Here is a 23,850-nt window from a genome sequence, read left to right on the forward strand (position 1 = left end):
GCAACTGGTTGTCACAGGGCTAGTACCTGGGACCTGCAGCCTAAGCTTGAATGCTGCACTGACTCACTAACTGGGTGAGTTTGGGCAAGTCACTTACCCTTTATCTACCTCAGTTTTCTTATCTGTAAATTGATAGTAATCTTAGCATCCACATCACAGGGTTGTTGTGAGCATCAAATGAAATAAAAGATTCTATACAAATGCTAGTTGTCCTTATCATTGTTGTTGTTACAAGTGAAAAGACCCCCTAGGAGATCATTGCTTCTCATGCACTAGCAGCTATTTCAAAAGATGACTGTCTAGGTAGAGAAATCCTAGGAAGAGTTTGATAGCAGTATGGTATGATGGAAAGGGTGCTACCTTTGGAGTCAGGGGACATGGGTTCAAATTCTTCCTTTTCCATTTTTAATTTCTTCTGTTATGAAATGAAAGGGTTGGAGGAGACAGCCTGAAAGGTTCCTTCCAGCTCTGGGTCTATAACGACAGCATAAGAGGGCACTGAAGCATGCTCAGATCACCTAAGATGGAGGTACCCATGGGGGTGACTCTGACCAATCTCACTCATGGCAGGGGCATCATGCAGTGAACTGGAAGGAGAAGGACCACCCAAGAAATGGCCTTGGTTCGATTTCCCTTTTCATTTGTACTTACATAGAGGAGAGTCTCAGACTCTGGAGCTTGTGCCACAGAGAAGTGGGTTTCCAGGATTTAAGGTTGGGAATTGCCGAAAGCCTGGTAAAGAAATCCTAAGAAGCCACATTTCTGGAACATAAGCCAGTCCTGCCCTTGTTATGACTGTGGTACAGTTATCCCTTCCACATCGTAGGAGTTAGGGGCAGGCGTCCTTGTGAACCGAAAAATCTTTGTAAAATTATGTGCCATTTGCTGGCTTTTGCATTCTTTTTGCAAACTTTAACTTTTTGCTTATTTTAACTTAAAAAAAGAAAGTATGTATATTTATGGTATTAAATGATAAATATGTTGATATTATAAAATACCATGTATATATTTTATGCATTTCAGAGTTTCTAAACTTTTTCTGTGCCATCTACTGGCTCCCATGTGTTGTCTGTGGCTTCTTCAAAAATCCCCCAAAATTGCCATTTAATTTCTTATGCCAATGTGACCCTATGACATATCAGTGGGGAAAGTCACTATGTGAAAGGGATAACTAGTACTTGGTTAGACAAATGCTATGTAGGGAGGAAACTAAGGTGTGAATCTAAATCCTCTATTCTTCCCCAGAGACTAAGGTGGTGAAGAAGGGCTCTTGATTTGTTGATAAGCTTTGGGTTCCTGTAATGTAATCCCTTGTTGACAATACAAGAAAAAGAATTTCAGCACTAGGTTAAGCCTTTACACTCTTTGCCCTCAGAAAGCTTACAATCCAAGGGGTAGAGTCCACACACATGGGGAGTGGTGTCAAGGGAGGGACACTTGGATTCCAAAAGTTACTGGGATTTGTGAAGGAGCCTTAGAAGAATAGATTGCCAAGCCCTAGCAGAAACATCCTGATCTATGTCTTGCCACTGAACCCATATGGCTCTGGAATAGACAGGTGACCTTGCATAGCCCTGCCTCATTTAAATCCAATTCACTTGCATGTCAAGACATCACCATCTTGATGTAATTATTTTTTTTTCAAGAAAGAAAGGCAAACAATACTCTATGACTAGTAGTAGCTTCCCCATTGGGGACATAATTGGCCAGTTCCCATTCAACAATGCTGCTCCCTCCTTCCTTCTTTCCTTTCTTCCTTCCCTCCTTTCTTTCTTCCTTCCTTCCCTTCTTTTCTTCCTTCCTTCCTTCCTTCTTTCCTTCCTTCCTTCCTTCCTTCATTCCTTCCTTCCTTCCTTCCTTCCTTCCTCTGTCCACTTAGGGAATCATGTATTTACATGTGGGTGCTCTACCTGAAGGAATGTTGATATCTTGAAATAGAGCTCTGGAAAAACCAGGCTTTGGTAAGGCCCACTGGAATTCAAATGTAATTCAAATGCCTTAAACCTAAAAGAAAGTCTGGCTTTCACTGATTGGCCAATAATAAGTCCCAACCCAAACCTCTGTTGGTCATTGTTTGGGTTTTGATGGCTCATAGTGAGTGTAAATAACAATTGTTTCTGTTACGGCCATAAACCCTGAGGTTCTTCCTCTCCCAGGTTGCTTTTTTTTTATTGGATAAAAGAGGCTGTCTTTTGCCTCATTTCCTGTCTAGCTGTAATCACTGAATGAGTGCTGCTTCAAACAAACTGAAACCTGGGAAAGACCTTAGCTTAAAAAGGCCAAGGTTTCCCACTGGATCTGGGGCCATCTTCAGTCATTTTGATTTATATCTTACCACTGGACCCAGATAGTTGTGGAGGAGAGAGTCTCATTTAAATCCAATTCACTTACAAGTCAAGACATCACCTTCCTGATGTCATTGGACCTCTTTAAGAATGAAGAACAAATAACAACAGGATTAGAACCACAAAGTTTGAGCTGTTTCACCATATGACCTAATTACTGGGAAAAGCAAATTTAGGAGAGTGTACTAAATTGTATTGAGATGTGTTTTGCAAAAGATTTTCATAGAATCAACTTCTGGGAGCCAAGATGACAGAGTAAGCCAGAAATGGCCTGAACTCTCCCATATTCACTTCCAAAAAATATAAAATAGCACCCCAAAATGAATTCTGGAATGGCAGACGCAGCAAAAAGATAAGATGAATCAATCTAGTCCAAGAAGTTTGGAAGTTTGGCAAGAAAAACCTGTCTCAATCAAATAAAAGGAGGGTGCAATCCAGAACAGGAAGTTTCCTAGCATGTCAACAGCAGGCCCTGTAACACAAACTTTCAGACAAATGTTAAAACTTGTTTTTACATGCACTGGGAAGTAAGATATTCAGGCCATGGGGTATAGAAATCCATTGTGCCCTACAAGAAAATAGAAGAGGAACAGGATAAGAAAACAGGGAAGGTAATAGAAGGGAGGGCAGATTAGGGGAAGGCATATTCAGAATGCATGCTGTCTTGGGGTTAGGGAATGGGAGAAATGGAGAGAAAATCTGAAACTCAAAATCTTATGGAAGTGAATGTCAAAAACTAAAAACAAATATATTATTTTTTTTTAAAAAAAGGAAAGAATAATTTTTTTTTCAGGAGTACATGGCATCTACACAAAAAAAATTGACCAGGCATTAGGGATTAACAACTCAGAATCAAATGTAGAAGGGCAGACATACAAAATGCATCTTTTTCAAGTCATAATGCAAAACAAATTATATTCAATAAAGGGCAATGGAAAGATAGATTAAAAATTAATTGGATTCTAATGCTACTCTAATCCTAAGGAATAAGTGGTCAAACAAATCATACAATCGATAATTTCATTAAAGATAAGACTGAAACAATGAGACAATGTATCACAATCCAAGAAATGCAGCCAATGCAGTACTAAAGGGAAAATTCATTTCCCTAAATTCTTATATTTAAAAAAATTCAGAATGATAAATGTTGGAGAAGATGTGGGAAAATTGGAACACTAATGCATTGTTGGTGGAGTTGTGAAATAATCCAACCATTTTGGAGAGCAATTTGGAACTATGCCCAAAGGGCTATAAAAATGTGCATACCCTTTGACCCAGCAATAGCCCTTCTAGGGCTATATCCCAAAGAGATCATACAAATGGGAAAAGGACCCACATGTACAAAAATATTCATAGCAGCTCATTTTGTGGTGGCAAAGAATTGGAAATTGAGAGGATGCCCATCAATTGAGGAATGGCTGAACAAGTTGTGGTGTATACGTGTAATGGAATACTATTATGCTATAAGAAATGATGAACAGGCTGACTTCAGAAAACCTGGAAAGACTTCTATGGTCTGATGCTGAGTGAAGTGAGCAGAACCAGGAGAATATTGTATACAATAACAGCCACATTGTGTGATGACTAATATTGATAAATTTAATGCTTCCCAGCAATACAATCATCTAAGACATCTCCAAAGTCCTCATGATGGAAAATGCTATCCACATCCAAAGAAAGAACTATGGAGTTTGAATGCAGATCGAAGCATACTATTTGCTATTTTTTTTTCTTCTATTGTGTTTCGTTTCCTCTTTCTGGTGGTTCCTCTTATTGGTTCTAATTCTTACTTACAACATCACTAATGTGAAAATATGTTTAATAGGAATGTATATACATACCCTATATCAGATTATGCAGTATCTTGGGGATGGTGGTGGGGAGGAAGGGAGAGAAAAATTTAAAACTAAAAAGCACATGGAAGTGATTGTAGCCAAACCAAAATAAATTAATAAAAAATAATAAATAATAAACTGCATCTACAATACAAAAAAAAAATCAGAAAGAGCAGATCAAATTAAAAATCAACACTTGAGTGCCAAATTGGAAATTCTGAAACTTTAGGTGAAATTAGTAAAGTTAAAAATAAGAAAACTATTGAGCTAATAAATAGAACTTGGAGTTGGTTTTATGGGGGGGGAAAACCTAATACGATAGATAAACCATTGGTTAATTTTATTTTAAAAAAGAAGGAAGAAAGCCAAATATTCAATATTAAAATAAATTCATCACCAATGAAGAGGAAATTAAAGCAATCATTAAGAACTATTTTGCCCAATTACATGCCAAGAAATTTGACAATAAATAAAAATGATGAATATTTATAAAATATAAGTTGCCCAGATTAACAGAAGAGGAAATAGAATACCTAAGTGGCCCTATCTTAGAAAAAACAAATTGAATAAGCCATTAATGAAGTCCTTAAGAAAAATCTCCAGGATCAGATGGGTTCACAAGTGGTTGCTGGTGGTGATTGGTTGTTATCCTTTCTTCTAGAAGAGGACCAAAATGACATCACTATGATAGAGTAAAGTTTCAGTGTGTCCAGCTGTGGCTGATCAAACCAACATGAGCTCTGAATGCTCTACCACAGGTCGTGCACAAATATTACATGTGAATGTTTGGGTTAAATTCTCTAAATTTGTGTATCCTGCATTTCCTTTGAGCTATTTCAACTCTGCTTTGTTCATAGAGCACAACATCTTCTCTGATGTGGGCACACCATGCTGAGTTGTCCTGTGCCAGTGTCTCTCATGTCACAATATCAATTTTAAAGTTCTTAAGAGAGACCTTGAGAGTGTCTTTGTATCACTTCTTCCAACCACCATGTGAATGCTTACCCTGGGTGAGTTCTCCATAAAACAGTCTTTTTGGCAAATGTTCATTCTGCATTTGAACAATGTGGCCAAACCATTGGAGTTGAACTCTCTGAAGCAGAGTTTGAATGGTTGGCAATTTAGTTTGAGAAAGGACCTCAGTGTCTGGTATCTTATCCTTCCGGATGATCTTCAGAATCTTCCTAAAACAATTCAAATGGAAGGATTTAGTTTCCTGGCACGACACTGGTATACTGTACAGGTTTTATTGGCATACAATGAGGTCAGCACAATGTCTCTGTAGAACTTCAATTTGGTAGTCAATTTCTAGCTTTTTAGTTGCATGCCCAATTGATTGATCTCTTCTTTCCCTATTTTATTCGTGTAAGCATTTAGAGATATAAAACTTCCCCTATGAACAAGTTTTCCTGCATTCCATAAGTTTTTGTGTGTTTTCTCATTATTGTCATTCTTTTGGATGAAATTTTATTAATTGTTTCTATGATTTGTTGTTTGACCCTTTCATTTTTATAATTAGATTATTTAGTTTCTAATTAATTTTTAGTCCTTCTTTCCATGGTCCTTTATTACATGTAATTTTTATTGCATCATGATCTGGAAAGGATGCATTAAATATTTCTGCCTTTCTTCATTGTATTGTGAGGTTTTTATGCCCTAACATGTTGTCAGTTTTTGTGTAGGTACCATGTACCACCTGGAAAAAAGGCATATTCCTTTCTTTCCTCATTAAATTTTTTCCAGAAGTCAACCATATCTAACTTTTCTAAAATTCTATTCATCTCATTAATTTCATTTTCATTTATTTTGTGGTTAGATTTAATCTAATTCTGAGAGGGGGAGGTTGAGGTCCTCCACTAGCATAGTTTTGCTATCTATTTCTTCCTGTAACTCCCTTAAATTGTCCTCCAAGAATTTGGATGCCATAATACTTGGTGCATACATGTTTAGTAATGATATTACTTCATTGTCTATGGTACCTTTTACCTTATCTCTTTTAATTAGATCTATTTTTGCTTTTGCTTTGTCTGAGATCAGAATTTCTACTCTTGCTTTTTTTTTTACTTCAGGTGAAGCATAATAAATTCTTCTCCAGCCTTTTACCTTTACTCTATGTATATCCCTGTGCTCCAAATGTGTTTCTTGCAAAAAACATATTATAGAATTATGGTTCTTAATCCACTCTGCTATCCATTTCCATTTTATGGGAGAGTTCATCCCATTCACATTCACAGTTATTATTACTATCTGCGTCTGTCTCTTCATTCTATTTCTCCCCCTATTCATGTTTTTCTCCTTCTCCTCACTTGAGACTTGCTGTCTTCTATCACCTCCCTCTGTCTGCCCTCCTTTCTATCAGCCCTCTCCTTTTTCTTCCCCTTTATCCTTACTACTTCTTCCCTCCCTTCTATCACTCTCTCTATTTTCTCTCCCCTCCTACTACCTGTAAGGTGAGTTAGATTTCTATACCTAACTGAATAAATTATTCCATCTTTGAGCTAAATCTGATGAGAGTAAGGTTAAAATAATGTTCATCTCCCTACCTTCTTTCCCTCTACTGTAACAGATTTTTGTACCTTTTCATGTGATGTAATTTGCCATTGTCTGCCTCCTCCTTTCCTCTTCTCCCAGTACAATCGTTTTTCACCACTTAATTAGATTTTTTTTATCATCTCAACAAAGTCAACTTATACCCCCACCTTCTGTCTATGTATACTGCTTTTAAATGTCATAATAAAAATGTAGTTCTCAAGAGTTACAAATATCATCTTCCCCTGTAGGGATGTAAACAGTTTGCCCTTATTAATAACATGTTGCTGGTTTTTTTTCCTTTCCTGCTTGCCTGTTTATGTCTCTCTTGAGTCTTGTATTTGAATATCAAATTTTCTGTTGAGCTCTGGTATTTTCATCAGAATGGTTTGGAAATCCCCTATTTCATTGAATATCCATCTCCCACCCTGAAACATTATGCTCAATTTCATTGGGCAGTTGATCCTTAGTTGTAATCCAAGTTCTTTTGCCTTACACAATATGTATTCCACACCCTTCAATTTTTAATGTAGAAGCTACAAGGTCCTGCATTATCCTGACTGTGGTTCCATGATATTTAAATTGTTTCTTTCTGGCTGCTTGCAGTGTTTTGTCTTTTACCTGGTAATTTTGTAATTTGGTTACAATATTCCTTGACATTTTCAATTTGGGATCTCTTTCAGAAGGTGATCAGTGGATTCTTTTGATGATTATTTTACTTTCTTGAATCTCAGGGCACTTTTCTTTCATGATTCCCTGAAAGATTCTGTCCAGACTCTTTTCTTCATCATGGTTTTAAGTAGAACAATAATTTTTTATTCCTCTCTCCTAGATGTATTTTCCAGGTCAGTTGTTTCACCAATGAGGAATTTTATGTTCTCTTCTATTTTTTCATTCTTTTGTTTCTTTTGGCTGATCCTTGATATCTCATAGAGTCATTAACTTCCACTTGCCCAATCCTAATCTTTAATAAATTGTTTTCTTCCATTATATTATTTACCTCCTTTCCCATTTTCCCTTTTTGCTTTTTAAAAGGTTCTCTTCAGTGAGTTTTTGTGTCTCCTTTTCCATTTGGCCAACTCTACTTTTTAAGGACTTGTTTTCTACAGTCTATTTTTGTCCTTCGTTTTCCAAGGTATTGACTCTCTCTTGCATACCTCTCATTTCTTTTCCCAACTTTTCTTCTATCTCTCTTAACTGACTTTTAAAATCCTTCTTCAGCACTTCCAAAAAGGCTTTTGGAGCTTGAGACCAGTTCATATTCTCCTTTAAGTTTTTAGGTGTGGGTATATTGATAATGTTCTCTTCTTCTGAATTTGTGTCTTGATCTTCCCTGTCCCCATAATAAGAATATATTGTCCATTTCTGCTTTTTGCTTAGGTTGTTTGATTAATTCCTGGCTTTTAGAGTTGAACCCTCCTGTTGAAGCACAGGGAGCACTAACCCAAACTCCTTATGCTGGGAGCCTGGGACCTAGTCACTGGCTTTGTGTGCTGGGGCCTCAGTTGCTGGCAGCTGGAGGGTGTAGGGGTTTGGCAACATACCTGGTGCTGAGATGAGGTCAGCAACACTGAAACTCTCAGGGTGGGAATGGGGAATCTGGCCTTTGGAGGATGCCTGCTCACCCAGACCTTGCACTAAAATGTTTGGCTGCTAGAGGATGTCTGCAGCCTGGACTTGTGTCTCTTGGAGTTGTGCTTCTTGGAGTTGTGCTAAGTACCAGGAGATTTGGCTGTTGAATAATGCCAGCAGACATGATGGTTTTCTGAACTGCTGTCTACCAATTCCCCTGCCTGTGGTGAGGCACTCAGGGGTCTTGGTGTTGGCCTTTACCTGCTCTGCCACTGTGGGGCTCAGGATCTCCCCCTGGTTTACTGACATGGCTGTTGGCTTTCTGGGATGCCTCCCATCTTCTGCTGCTCTCCCTCTCCCAGAGCAAGATGGGATTTTCCCATTAATGTCCCAAGCTTCCTGGGCTACAAGACTACTGTATATCATCTTTCTGTTTTCTCAGCTGTTCCAGGATTTTTCCAGGGGTGATATTTTCTGGGCTTTCAGAGGTCGATAAGGGAGCATGAGAGCAACTTACTTCTTACTCTGCCATCTTGGCTTCTGGAAAGAGGTAGTCAGTCTAATTCCTCTTCTCTCCCATACTTTTCTTTGGAGCATCCCAAACACTGAGCTAGCTCTGGCAATAGGTGTATCAACCTCATTATTGATATGTACATCCCTGGGAAGTACCCTACTAAAGAAAGTGAATTTATCCACAGCATTCAAAACTTATCCATTTGCTGTAACCCATGGTTCCACATATAGATGGTGTGGTGGTGACTGATGGAGCACCTGTGTTTACTGGGGGTTGTTAGGCCAAAATTAGCACAAGTAGCAGAGAACTGATCCACATTTTGTTGCATCTCAGCTTCAGAGGCTGCTTTGTGTCACAATCATCTACAAACAGAATATTATGCACCAAAACTCCCTCCACTTTGGTCTTGACTGGTAGCTTTTCAAGTTGAAGAATTTACCATCAGTGCAGTAGCTGACCTTGATGCTATGTTCATCCTCATTGAAAGTACTTGACAACATGACTGGAAACATCATGCTGAAAAGCTTGGGAGCAAGCACACAGTCTTGTTTCACTCCATTGGTGATTGGGAAAGCACAAGAGCATTTTCCATTATCCAGAACTCTGGCAAGCATGCCATCAGGACATTGGTGTACAATGCTGATGTACCTCTCCAGCCAGGCAACCAAATTTTTGCATAATTTTCCATAAGCCATCACAACTGATATTATCTAAGGCCATGATCATAACTACAAATGTGTTCAGAACTCTGTTCTCCTGGCATTTCTTCTGGAGTTGTCAAGCAGCAAACACCATATTGACCATTCCTCAGCCCTTTCTGAAGCCACTCTGGCTCTCAGGTAGGTGATCATTTTCCAGGTGAAGGATCAGCCTATTAAGGAGGACTCTGGCAAGAATCTTGCCAGAAATGACTAAGAGAAAGACTGCCTATGTTTGTCACAGGACAATCTATTTCCTTTACCTTTATAGAGATGGACAATGGAGGCATCCCTGAACTCTTGGGGGACAACCTCCTCTTGCCATATAACCTGGAAAATTTCAGTCAGCTTTTGTATGAGCAATGGACCCCCTACCTTGAACATCTCAGATGGAATAGAACCAGTACCAGGTAATTTGCCACACAAAAGGAGCCTAATAACATTCAAAACCTCTTCTTCAGTTGGAATTTCAGCCAGGGAGGAATTGATTTCAACATGAGGTAATCCATCAGTGTCCTCAACATTGACTGATGATGGTCTGTTGAGAAAACTATGGAAGTGTTCAGCCCATCTCTCTAGGATCATGTCCTTATCACTAATCAATGTGGCTCCATCAGCACTGAGTAATTGAGATTCACCATAGCTCTTTGTCCCATAAATAACCTTCAGCACATCATGAAAGCACTTTGTATTGTTACTATCAGCATAAAACTGAATTTCATCTGCCTTCTTACTGAGCCAAGGCTCCTGAATTCTCTCTAAGCTTTGCTTCTACTTTACTTTTGATAGAATTAAATGTTGCCTTCTTAGAGATGGATGTATCCTGCTTGTAAACCCTGTGGAGTTCTCATTTTTCATTCACCAGCTTCTGAATTTCCCCATTATTTTTATCAAATCAGTGTTAGTGTTTGCAAGTGTTCTGACCCAGATGTGCAAATGCAGTGCTATACACCAAATTTCTGAAAGCTGCCGAATCTTTTTCAGTTCCATTGTTGCCAACTGTGTGTTAGCTCAACTTTTCCTCCAAGTTAGCAACAAACTGCTCCCACTCAGAGAAGAGCTCAAATCTGCTGACATTAATTCTTCTGGTAGTCATTTTGCCTTGAGGACGCTGCTTTTGTTGAATGTAAACATTTAACTTGGAGAGGATATGTCTATGAGCACTCTGCCACAGAAGTAAATTCTACCAAACATTTAAAGAATTAATTCCAATACTGTAAAAACTATTTGAAAAAAAAAAACCAGGTGAATAAGGAGTCATACAAAATTCCTTTTCTAATACAAATATGGTGGATATACCTGAAGCAGGAAGAGTGAAAAGAGAGAATGAGAACAATAGAACAACCTCCCTAATGAATATTGATGCAAAAATTTTAAATAAAATACTAGCAAAGAGACTACAGCAATATATCACAAGATTCATACATTATGACCAGGTGAGATTTATACCAGAAATAGAGGACTAGTTCAATATTACAAAAACTATTTACATAGTTTACCATGTTAACAACAAAACCAACAAAAATTATTTTCTCAATAGTTACAGAAAAAGCTTTTGGCAAAATACAGCACCCCTTCTTATTAAAAGCACTAGTGAGCATAGGAACAAAGGGAGCTTTCCTTAAAATTGTAAGTAGTATCTCTCTAATTCTACCAACAATTATATGTAATAAGGTTAAGCTAGAAGCTTTCCCATTAAGATCAGAAGTGAAGCAAGAATGCCCATTATCACCACTATAATTCAATATTGTGCTAGAAATGTTAGCTATAGCAGTAAGAGTAGGAAAAAAAATTGAGTGAATTAGAATAGGTAATACAGAAATAAAACTAAAACTCTTTGATCATGATAGCATGGCATATATAGAGAATCAAGTTAAAAAAAACCTTGAAATAATGGACAACTTCAGCAAAGTTGCAGAATATAAAATAAACTCACATAAATCATCAGCATTTCTACATATTACCAACAAAGCCCAGCAGCAACAGATAGAGAAATTCCATTTAAAATAACTTTAGACACTTATAAATATCTGGGAGTCTACTGTGAAGACAAACCCAGAAACTATATGAACATGATTACAAAACACCTTTCATCCAAATAAAGTCAGATCTGGAAAAATATCATTTGCTCATGGGTAGGTCAAGTTCATATAATAAAAGTGCCATTTCTACCAAAATTAATTTACTTATTTAGTGATATACCATTTAAACCACAAAAAAAGAATTATTATTATTTTTGGCTAGGCAATGGGGTCAAGTGACTCGCCCAGGGTCACACAGCTAGTAAGTGTCTGAGGCTGGATTTGAACTCAGGTCATCCTGACTCCAGGGCCAGTGCTGTATCCACTGTGCCACCTAGCTGTCCTCATAAAAAATTATCATATAGAACTAGAAAAAATAACAAAATTCATCTGAATGAGTAGTCAAGAATATCAAGGGAATTAATGTAAGAAAAAAGAAAAGGCAGGAAGTCTAGCTGTACCAGATCTAAAACAATATTATGAAGTGGCAATGATCAAAACTATTTGGTACTGGGTAAGAAGTGATTTGTGGATCATTGGAATAGATTAGGTACACAAGACACAATCATAAATAACTGTAGTAATTTGCTGCTTGATAAACCCAAAGACCCCAGCTTCTGGTATAAGAACTCACTATTTGATAAAACTTCCTGGGAAAACTGGAAAACGGTATTGCAGAAAGTCAGCATAGACTGACATCTCATACCCTATAGCAAGATAAGGTCAAAATAGGCGCATGATTCATACACAAAGCATGACACCATTAAGCAAATTAGGAAGGGATAGTTCATCTGTCAGATCTATAGTGAAGGAAAGAGTTCATGATGAAACAAGAGATAAAGAACATTATGAATTGCAAAAAAAAATGGCTATCTTTGATTACATTCAATTAAAAAGTTTTTGGACAAACAAAACCAATGCAAACAAAATTGTAAGGAAAATAGAAAGCTGAGAAACAATTTTTACAGTCAGTGTTTCTGATAAAGGCCTTATTTCCAAAACAGATAGAGAACTGAATCAAATTTATAAGAATATAAGTCATTTCCCAATCGATAAATGGTCAAACCATATGAACAAGCAGATTTTAGACAAATCAAAGTTGTTCACAGTTATATTGAAAAATCCTCTAAATCACTATTGATTAGAGAAATGCAAATTAAAACAACTCTGAGGTACCATCTCACACCTAAGAGATTGACCAATATGACAAAAAAGCAAAATGATAAATATTGGGGAAGACATGGGAAAATTGGAACAGTAATGTATTGTTGATGGAGTTGTGAATTGATCCAACCATTCTGGAGAGCAACGTCCAAAAGACTATAAAACTGTGCATATGCTTTGATCCAGCAATATCACTACTGGGTCTGTATCCCAAAGAGACCACAAAAAGGGGAAATCAACCAGACACATAAAAATATTTATAGCAGCTCTTTTTGTGGTGTTAAAGAATTGGAAATTGAAGGATTGCTTATCAATGGAGGAATGGCAAACAAGTCATGGTATATGAATGTAATGAAATAGCATTGTTCTGTAAGAAATGATGAGCAGGTGGGTTTTAGGAAAATCTGGAAAGACTTACGTGAACTGATACTGAGTGAAGTGAACAAAACTGGTAGAACATTGTACACAGTAAGAGCAACATTGCGTGGTGATCAATTATGACAGATTTAGCTCTTCTCAGTAATACGATGATCCAAGACAACTCCAAAAGATTCATAATGGAAAATGTTAACCACATTCAGAGAAAGAATGCAGATGGAAGAGTACTATTTTCACTGTTTTTTGTCCTTTCTTACTTGTGTTTTCGTCTCTTTTGTTTTGATTCTTCTTTCACAACATGACTGATGTCGAAATGGTTTAACATGATTATATCTGCATAACCTATATCAGATTGCTTGTGCTTTTGGAGAGGGGGGAGGGAAGGAAGAAAGAAATCATTTGGAAGTCAACATCTTTTTTTTTCTCTTTTTTCTTTTTATTAATTTATTTTAATTCATCAACAATCACTTCCATAAGCTTTTGAGTTTTAGAATTTTCTCTCCCTCCCTCTCTACCTCCATCCCCAAGACAGAGTGGAATCTGATATAGGCTATACATATACATTCTTATTAAAAATATTTTCATACCAGTGATGACTTACTTACAAAAGTAAGAATCAGAACCAATAGAACAAACCACCAGAAAGAAGAAACGAAACACAACAGAAGAAAAAATATAGCAAATAGTATGCTTTGATCTGCATTCAAACACCGTAGTTCCTTTTTTGGATGTGGATAGCATTTTCCATCATGAGACCTTTGGAGATGTCTTAGATCCTTGCATTGCTGAGAAAGGCTAAGTCTATCAAAGGTAGTCATTGCACAACGTGGCTGTTACCATGTACAATATTCTCCTGGTTCTGCTCAATTCACTCCATATCAAACCATACAAGTCTTTCCAGGTTTTTCTGAAGTCTGCCTGCTCATCATTTCTTATAGCACAATAGTATTCCATCATATTCATAGGCCACAACTTATTCACCCATTACCCAACTGATGGGCATGACCAATATTTCCAATTCTTTGCCACCACAGAAAGAGCTGCTATAAATATTTTTGTACATGTGGGTCCTTTTCCCATTTGTACAATCTCTTTGGGATATAGCCCTAGAAGGGCTATTGCTGGGACAAAGGGTGTGCACATTTTTATAGCCTTTTGGGCATAGTTCCAAATTGCTCTCCAAAATAGTTGGATCAGTTCACAATTCCATCAACAATGCATTAGTGTTCCAATTTTCCCCATATCTTCTCCAACATTTACCATTTTCCTGTTTTGTCATGTTGGCCATTCTGAAGTAAAAATCTTACAAAAATGAATGGTGCAAACTATCTTCACCTATAGTTGGAAAAATTTAAAGATTATTACACATTAAAACAATCAATAGTTAACAAACACTTATTAAGCACCTAAAAAAAGAAATGTGCTGATTAACTAAATTTTGAGAATGGGTTACCATGTTACAAGGAGGATTGATGTTATTTAATCATTATTCCATTACTTTGGTATTTTATGTCATGGAATTTGTTTACTGAGTTTTCTTGGTGACCTTGATGATATGTATATCTCTCTTCAGATATTAGTACATGGAGTGCCCTCTAAAATGTTTTCATCTGTAATATGCCTTAGTTTATATCAAGCCTGCACAACTTGTAGCTCACCAAAGGATTTCGAGTGGCCCACAAAAAAATGTGGAGGAAAAACTGATACAAAGTGATTAGAGCGGAATCAGGAGAACACTGCAAACAGTAACACCAATATTATATGGTGATCAACTGTGAATGACTTGGCTATTCTCAGCAAAATAATGAACCAAGTCATTCACAGTTGATCACCATATAATATTGGTGTTACTGTTTGCAGTGTTCTGATTCTGCTCTAATCACTTTGTATCAGTTTTTCCAGTCTTTTCCCCTTCGTAAGTCTGTCCAGGTCTTTTTCAGAAGGACTTTTTAAAGTCAAATAAAGGATTTTATATTTGATCTTAAGGATGTTAGGGAGCCATTGTAGTCTATTGAATGTGTTATAAGGAGAGGGGATGGTGATATGTTCAGACTTGCTCTTTAATATGATCAATTTGAAAACTGAGCAGAAGATGTGTTAGTGTGGGAAGTGACTTGAAACAGGAAAGCCTAGCAGCAGGCTACTGCCACAGTCTGTTTGGGATGTGATAAGTGCCTACATCAAGGTGATGTCAGTGTCAGAGGACAGAAAATATTTTAGAAAAGTAGAACAACTGCTTTGAAGTGGGGGAGGGTGATAAAGAGTAATGAGTTGAGAATGACACATATTTTGCAAACCTGGGTGACTAAAAGGATGGTGGTAGCCTCCAAAGCAATAAAAAAGTTACAAAGAATGAAGAGTTTTGGGGAAAAGATTATGAGTTTATTTTTGTACATGATGAGTCTAAGATATTTATAGAATATCCAGTAAGAAGAAGTTCAGTAGACTTTTAGAGATATGAGACTAGAAATAAGCAGAAAGGTTAAGGCTGAATAAGCAGATCTGAAACCTATCTCTATGAAAGTGATAACTGAATCCATAGAAGTTGATGAGATCACCAAGTGAAGTAATATAAAGGGAAAGAAGCACCCAGGATGATGATGTGGGGAAAATCCATGGCATTAGGTGGGATGTAGGGGATGATCCAGCAAAGAAGACAGAGAAAGAATGTTCAGACTAGTATGAGGAGAGTGAAAAGCATGCAGCATCAGAAAACCTAGACAGAAGAGGTTCAAGAAAGTCCTTAACAGTGTCAAGGGCTGCAGAGAGGTGAAGAAGCATGAGAATTGAGACAAAAACATTAGCTTTTGCAGTCAAGAAATTGTTGTTGACTTTGGAGACAACTATTTTCACTGAATAAAAGTAGAAGTCAGAGTACAAAGACAAAAGAGAGTGAGAAGAAAGGAAATGGAGGCAACAATTACAGATGGCCTCAAGGATCTTAGGCACAAAATGGAAGCAAGATATAGGATGACAGTCATGAAGGATGGATGGCTCAAGTGAGAGTTTTGAGGATGGAAGAAAAATGGACATGTCTATAGGCAGTAGAGAAGCAGGAAGTAGACAAGGAGACATTGAAGATAAGCCAGAGTGGGGATGATAGAATGGGCAATCTGCTAGAGAAGACAGGATGGAATGAGATCACATGAATGTAGAAGGGTTTGCATTGGCAAGTGGAAGGAAACAAGTGTGAAAGAGGAAAGAGGAGAGAGTAAGGGAGGCATTTAGGTAAGGAAGAGACAAAGGGGAATCTCCAAAAAAAGTCTCAATTTTTTCATTGAAAAGAAGCTAAGAGGCAAGTGGGAATGGGGAGTTGTATGTTATATTCACAGGTGAGGAATGGGAATTAACATAAAGAACTTAATTTTTTTTATCATAACTGAATAAAGCAAATTAGCAATAAATGAGTTTCTGAACTTTCCATCATATACATGCCACTGAATCAACATCTCACAAATAGAGAAAACTTAAGTCGGTGATGCCTGGGGAATAAACTGTCCCACTTTCACTAGAACTTCAGTTTCATTAGGCAAGGACAAGTAATTCATGATGTCATATCTGGCCACAGGGTTTCTTTTCTCATCCAAAACCACCTGGTCACCAACAGTGTTATTGAACTGGATTCTTCTCAGGAAGGAGTGGAGCTGAATGGAAAGAAAGGTCAGTTATTTCCTGCTACCTAAGGAAAGGAAGGCAACATTCTGAAACACTGAAAATGAGAAACGGAAGGGCTAGTAGTAGCCATCTAGTCGAACCCTTATATAAAAGAATGTCCAGTGTAACATATGTGACAAGTGATCCTCCAGCCTGTGCTTGAGACAAACAGAAAAATCAAAATCCCTCCTCCTCAGGCCATGCACATTGGCTTTCCTAATGTTCTTCGAATAAGGCAATCCCTCTGCTAACAGCAAGCATTTGTCCCCACATCTGGAACTCTCTTCCTCCTAATCTCTGCCTCTCAGCTTTCTCTGCTACTTTCAAGTCTTTAGCTAAAGTGTCACCTTCTGCAAAAAGCCTGTACCAGTCCCCCTTAATCTTAGGTCATTTTTTGTCATACTATCCCCAGTTCATCCTGCTTATATCTCGTTTGTATTTATATAACACAAGCCTGTAAGCCCACTAGTATGGGACTCTCTCCTGACTGGTGGAGATCAGTGTCTGGCACTGGGTAGAGTCACAATGTAGAGTTGGCAAGAGAGAGAGAAGAGACCTACTCTTCAGTCAATTTGTGCTTGCTCTTCAGTCTCTTCAGTCTCTTCAGGCTCATCTTTCTGAAAGACTATTCTGGCTTCCAGCTTCAAGAGAGAAGATAAGGGAATGCATTCTGGGAAGACATTGGACTAGGTCAGAAATTTCCAGTCTCCAGATTTCCTCCACAAGCACACAGAAAATCACCATGAAAAGAACATAAAGCAGCAACAGTAAACAGGCAAAGCAACTGTCCTCCTAGGACATCTTGAGAGGACCTCAGAGAAGACTCCAGTGACTGAGGTTTTGTCTCAGTGAAGTGTAAACCTCCCCAGGCCAACTCCACTGAATCAATAAACAGGAGGTCTCAAGAAATTTAACCTGAGGAACTTTCACCTCACAAACTTTGATCTAGAGAAAAGCTGACACTGAGTGAAGGAAGAGGGAAGAACCCCAGGCTGTTTCCAGCAGCCAGGCCTAGCAGTGCTGACCAGACATGACCCTGGGCTCTGCTGTGGGCAAGGAGGATTGACTACACACCTAGTGAGGGTGGTACATTAGTGAGCAAGAATATTTTTGGGATGGTGTGGCTGGGGATTATGGGAGAAAGAGAAGAATCCCTGAGTTGAGCACGGAATTCAGAAAGCAAGAGAAAGGAGTATCTGAGGCCTAGGAGTATATTATCCATAACTCAGGATTAAAACTTGACAATAATAATATTGAGCTGTTAAAAAATAAAATGAGCCAAATTAAAAATAAAAATGAATAAGCCAAGGAAAAAGAACCTGGTCATTGACAGCTACTTTGGTGTAAAAGAAGATCTGGGGTCATATCCAGAGAAAGATAGTTGAGGTAAAAAAGCCATCCTACCATAAAAAGCAATGTCAAATGGTCACAAGCCCCAAAAGAAACATTCGAAGAACTTCAAAAGGAATTCAAAAATCAAGTAAGAGACAAAGAGAAAAAATTAGAAAAAAAAAAGTAAACTCAATTCAAGAATATTACTAAAGATAGTCAACCATTTGGAGAAAGAGATTCAAAATTTTGAGGAAGAAAATAAAAAGGAATTAGAAATAACATCAGAAAGAATGAGGAAGATGAGGAGGGGAAGCAATCCAAGAAATGTATGAAAAGCAAGTTAACCAATTAGAAAAAGAGAAACAAAATTTTAAGGAAGAAAAAAAATTCTTTGAAAACTACAAATAGGAAAGTGAATCAAATGGCATTACAAAAAACCAAGATATAACAAAAGTAGAAAAATAGAAGAGAATCTGAAACATCTCATTAAAAAAAACTGATCTGGAGAACAGATCAAGGAGAGACAATATTAGAATTGTCAGACCACCTGAATGTTATGATCAAAAAATAATCTGGACATAACATCACAGGAAATTATTAAGGAAAATGACTGAAGTTTTAGAACAAGAATGTAAAGTATAAACAGAAAGCATTCACTAATCACAACCTGAAAGAGATCTCAAGAAGAAAATTTACAGGAATGTCATAGTCAAGTTTCAAAATTCCCCAGTTAAAGAGAAAAAGTTGCTAGCAACAAAGAAGAAAAAACAAAACAATGTATGTACTGTGCAAAACCAATCAGGATTTCACAAAATCTAGCAGCTTCTTCACCAAAAGACCATAAGTCTTAGAACATTATATTTCAGAGAGTAAAAGAGCTGGGCTTGCATCCAAGAATAACTTATCAAAAAAAGTTGAATATAATCCTAAATGGGGAAAAAAATGGATATTTCATGACCTGAAAGACTTTCTGGTACTTGTAACAAAAACAGTCAATGGAAAATTGAATGTAAAAAATCCAGAAGAAATATAAGGAAATCATTAAAGTTTAATTATACAATATTGATGAGGGTCAAACTGTTTACTTATAATATATGAAAATGTTATTGATCTTAGTGATTATTAGTTATTACTGGTAGTAATAGTATTCTTAAAACTGTTATCATTACTAAAATTGTTTGAAAGATAGGTTGAGACTGAATTGTGTATGATGAAGTGACTCTAAAAAATGAAATTGGCTAGGAATAGGTTAAATGGTGGAATTATCTCATAAAACCTGGGAGTGAAAGGAAGAAGTAATACAGAAGAAATAGGTAAAGGTGGAAGACTAATAATGTTGGAACCTTACTCTCACCTGGTTTGAAGAGAAAACATACATACATACATACATACTATATGTGTGTGTGTGTGTATCTATCTATCTATCTATCTATCTATCTATCTATCTATCTATCTATATATGAAGATGTTTAGAAGTCTTCTGAACCTGTAGAGAAGTGAGAAAACTGAGGGATAGGGTAGGGGAGGAAATTTTAGAGGTATAGAATAAGATTAGAAGGGTGAGGGAGAAGATAAGGGAGGGAATTTTAGAGAGGTGAGTAAAATAAGGAATAAGAAGGTAAGGGGGGAAGATAAGGTAACAAGAATAGAGTGAAAAGAGAGACTGAGAAGGAAAATAGTAAGTAAGAATGCAATGGAGGAGAATTCACAAATAGTAATTATAGCTTCGAATGTGAAAAATATAAAAGAATACGAGTCATTCCCCAATTGATAAATGGTCAAAAAACATGAACAGGCAGTTTTCCAACAAAGAAATCAAAACAATTTATAGTTGAAAAATGCTCTAAATCTTTATTGATTATAGAAAGGCAGGTTAAACAACTTTGAGATATCATTTTACAACTACCAAATTGGCAAAAATGATAGAAGGGGAAAGTGAAAAATTTTGGAGCAGATGTTGAAAAATCAGGGGACATTCATTGTTGGTGGAATCGGGAAATGATCCAATCATTTTGGGGAACACTCTGGAATTATGCCCAAAGAGTTATAAACTATCCTTTTACCCCGCAAGACCACTACTTGGTCTACTTCAAAAAATTAACAGGGAAACAGCAAAAGAACCTACATGTTTTAGAATATTTATAGCAGCTCTCTTCGTGGTGACAAGGAATCAGCAATTGCAGGAATGCCCATCAACTGGATAATAGATGAACAAGTTGTGGTATATGATCGTGATGAAATACTACTATTCTATAAGAAATTGTGAATTCAATGATTTTAGAAAAACATGGGAAGACTTGAATGAATAATGAGAAGTAAAACGAACAGAACCAAGAGAACATTGTATATACTAACAGCAATATTATTTTAAGAATGACTGAGCAAATAAGTTATTTTGTCTAATATAAATACTTAAATTAAGTATAAAGGACATGTGAAGAAAGACACCATCTGTATCCAGAGAAAGAACTGAAAACTAGAAGTATGTATAGAATATACCCATTTATGTCTATTATTAGCTATCTTTGGCATGGGAGGGAAGGGGGAAAAAAAGAAATTTACATGATAATTTTGTTGTATATTTGAAAAGAATAGCAAGCTGTGCATAGTAGATTTGCAGTTTTATGTACAATCATCTTTTTTATTGTACTATGTTATGAACTCTTCTGTTTTATTGCATACATTAAAAATAAAAGAAAAAAGAGAAAAGATAGTGCCAACACTTTAGATTGGTAAAGGGAGAGAAAGACTCTGGGAAGAAGCCAGAATGAAAGGTGCTGGTCAGATCCATCACCTCTCTGTCCTCAAGTTACTACATTAAAGATTTGAGGAATTGCCCTTGGGAAAGGTCTGGGGCTTTCTTAGTTGAACTGAGCTTCATTCTGTATTATCTGGTATATATTCTCTTATTTATATTTTCTTTGTTTTCTGTTTTACTATACACTTGGATAAATGGGTTTCTTTGCTATTTGATATATATGTTCAATGTGGAACTAGTATTTGGTGGGAAGAGTGTCAAGCCTCCAATATGAAACTTGGGGTCCCCTTTTCTTCATTAATGAATAGCTATCAGAAGCTTAGTTTGAACTTGAAAGTTGTATTTCCTAGACTAATGATATTTAAGGGTGCATGCCAATACAACTCTAGTCTTGCACCCCTTCTCTGTGAGAAGAGCACAGGGTACCCTCAGGTCCCAAATACCTTCTTTCCCTCCTGGCAGAAATTAAAGTCTCCCTTGGAGAAAAGTAACTGGAGAGGAGACTGGAGATATCTATTCTACATCTCTCTGAGCTACACAATGAAACGCCTATTCTACATGTGAGGGACAGCACTCACCACATATAGCTTGCACATTGCCTCCAGCATTAGACTATGAGCTCCACAAGAGCAAGTGCCCTGCTCTTTTAGTGTTCTAGTCAATATTTCAAATAATACAATAAATATCCAACCCACAATATCCTACAGTCCCCTACTTCCCAAGAATCTTTTCAATGCCAATTCCAGAAGTCTGTTGTCCAGACCAAAAGATATGGCAAAGAATAGTTGTTCTTAACCTGGGGTCAATGAATTTGTTTTTATAAAACATTTTGATAAATGGTATTTAATATAATATAATATAATATAATATAATATAATATAATATAATATAATATAATATAATATAATATAATATAATATAATATAATATAATATAATATAATATAATATAATATAATATATATTTTTGGTAATCCTGTGAATTTCATTCTACACATTTGAAAACATTATTCTAAAGAGTCTATAGGCTAGTGTAAATTGCCTAACAGATGACATCCGTGACATCAAAAATTTAGAGAGATTAAGAACCTCTTCCCTTTTTGATTGAATACTTTCACCTCCACTGTGCCTTCCCTGGGCCTCTCCAGTCCTGATTAGTGACCTCTTCATCTGGCCTTCTCTTTCAGCCAGACCAGACCACAGACCAGCCATGCTTTACTTCAATCTCTACTTCCCAGTCATCTGCTCAATAATACTGCCTACAGCTTTGCTGACAAATGTCCTCTGCAAATACATCACAGTCCACTCTCTCCTAGAGTTGTAGATGAAATAAATTACATCATTGTCCCTGGAAGTAATGTGTCAATCTACTTCCCTATGGCTGCTTCACCATCCCTGTAACTTTATGGGTCAAAATGAATCTTCATGCTTAACACTCATCCATGTCTGTTGACCTTCCCCACAGTCAGTTACTTGAAGACAAAGATAATTTTTTTTAATTTGTAGTTATAAGTTCAGCACACACCACAATATTTGGCAAACTGTAAGTGATTAATAAATACTCTTTTCATTCATTCTAAGATCAAAATAATATTACTTCTTTTGTTCCATTTTTTTAGTCATATTTACTTCTTTGTGACCTCAACTGGGGTTTTCTTGGCAAAGATACTAGAGTGGTTTGCTATTCCTTCCTACATTTTACAGATGAGGAACTTAGACAAACAGGATTAAATGACTTGCCCAGGGTCACATAGGTAGTAAGTGTGCAAGGCCACATTTAAAATCAGGAAGGTGAATCTTCCTGACTTCAAGCCCAGTGCTGTAGCCACTACACCAACTAGCTGCCCTAATATTGCTTCTGGTTTCCATTATCTTTATTTCTACTCTATTGATGCTACAGTATAATTGATTTTATGTTGTATTGATTTTTACAACTGATTCTTCATCTGCCTAAAACCACCTTTCTATGTCCTTGAGTTAAGCTCAGAAATTTAGCTTTTCCTCTGAGTTAGTTGAAAGGTATATTTAAAACAAAAGTTGTTATCTCTCATACCAGTAGCACCTAATATACTTCCAGGTTATCTGTTTGTTATCTTTAAGCTCCACAAGTTACCTTGGGACAGAAAGATGGTCTGTCCTTGTGTGTCCGTGTACAATTAGAATAGTTCTTACATCTTCTAAAGAGACATGAAATCTAGTAGTTTTGATCTCCTGGCAAAGATTACAAGGTGCAGATGGGTCTCATAAAACAACTGACATTCCTTAGGTGGTGCAATGGATAGAGTGCTGGGCCTCGATTCAGGAAGACTTCTCTTTCTGAATTCAAATCCAGCATCAGACACTTACTATCTCTGTGACCCTGGGCAAGTCACTTACCTCTGTTTGTCTCCGTTTCCTAATCTGAAAAAATAATCTGGAGGAGGAAATAGGAAGCCATTCCAGTATCTTTGCCAAGAAAAATCCAAATGGGTTCACAAAGAGTCAGACACAACTGAAAAACTACAACAAAACCAATACAAATTGTCAGAGAGGGGCATGATTACCCTCACTAGAATGAGAGCCCACTTTTCTTAGTACAGCCAGTCATAATGTTCCCCAACTACCAAGACATTTTCTTTCTTGTGAGTCAATAAAGAGCCCTCTCCTTATTTGAGCTGCTGGCTTTACTCAGCTTGCCAATCTAGCCTGCTTTGTTACCAGTTATATTTGTCACTGTTAAATGGATTTTCCTTGGAGCATGTACCCTACTCTACCTTCCTTAAAGTCCCTTGATATAGTTCCTTCATTGATCCTTAACCAATCTCAGGAGATAAGTATCTCATAGGATTTGCAGAAGAAATAGAGTGTAAAAGAATAAGCAATTATTAAATCCATACTATGTGCCAAGTACTGTACTAAGTCCTTTACAAAAAGTATCTCATTTGATCCTTACAACAACCATGGGAGGAAGGTGCTATTAGGATCTCCATTTTATAGTTGAAGTGAGGAAACACAACTCTTGCAAAACAAATAGTTCTGAGCCCCTGATGAAGTTTTAAGCAAGCTACCATC

This window comes from Phascolarctos cinereus, unplaced genomic scaffold, assembly GCF_003287225.1.
Source record: "Phascolarctos cinereus isolate Bilbo 61053 unplaced genomic scaffold, phaCin_HiC Scaffold_726;HRSCAF=1367, whole genome shotgun sequence".
NCBI classification, from domain to species: domain Eukaryota; kingdom Metazoa; phylum Chordata; class Mammalia; order Diprotodontia; family Phascolarctidae; genus Phascolarctos; species Phascolarctos cinereus.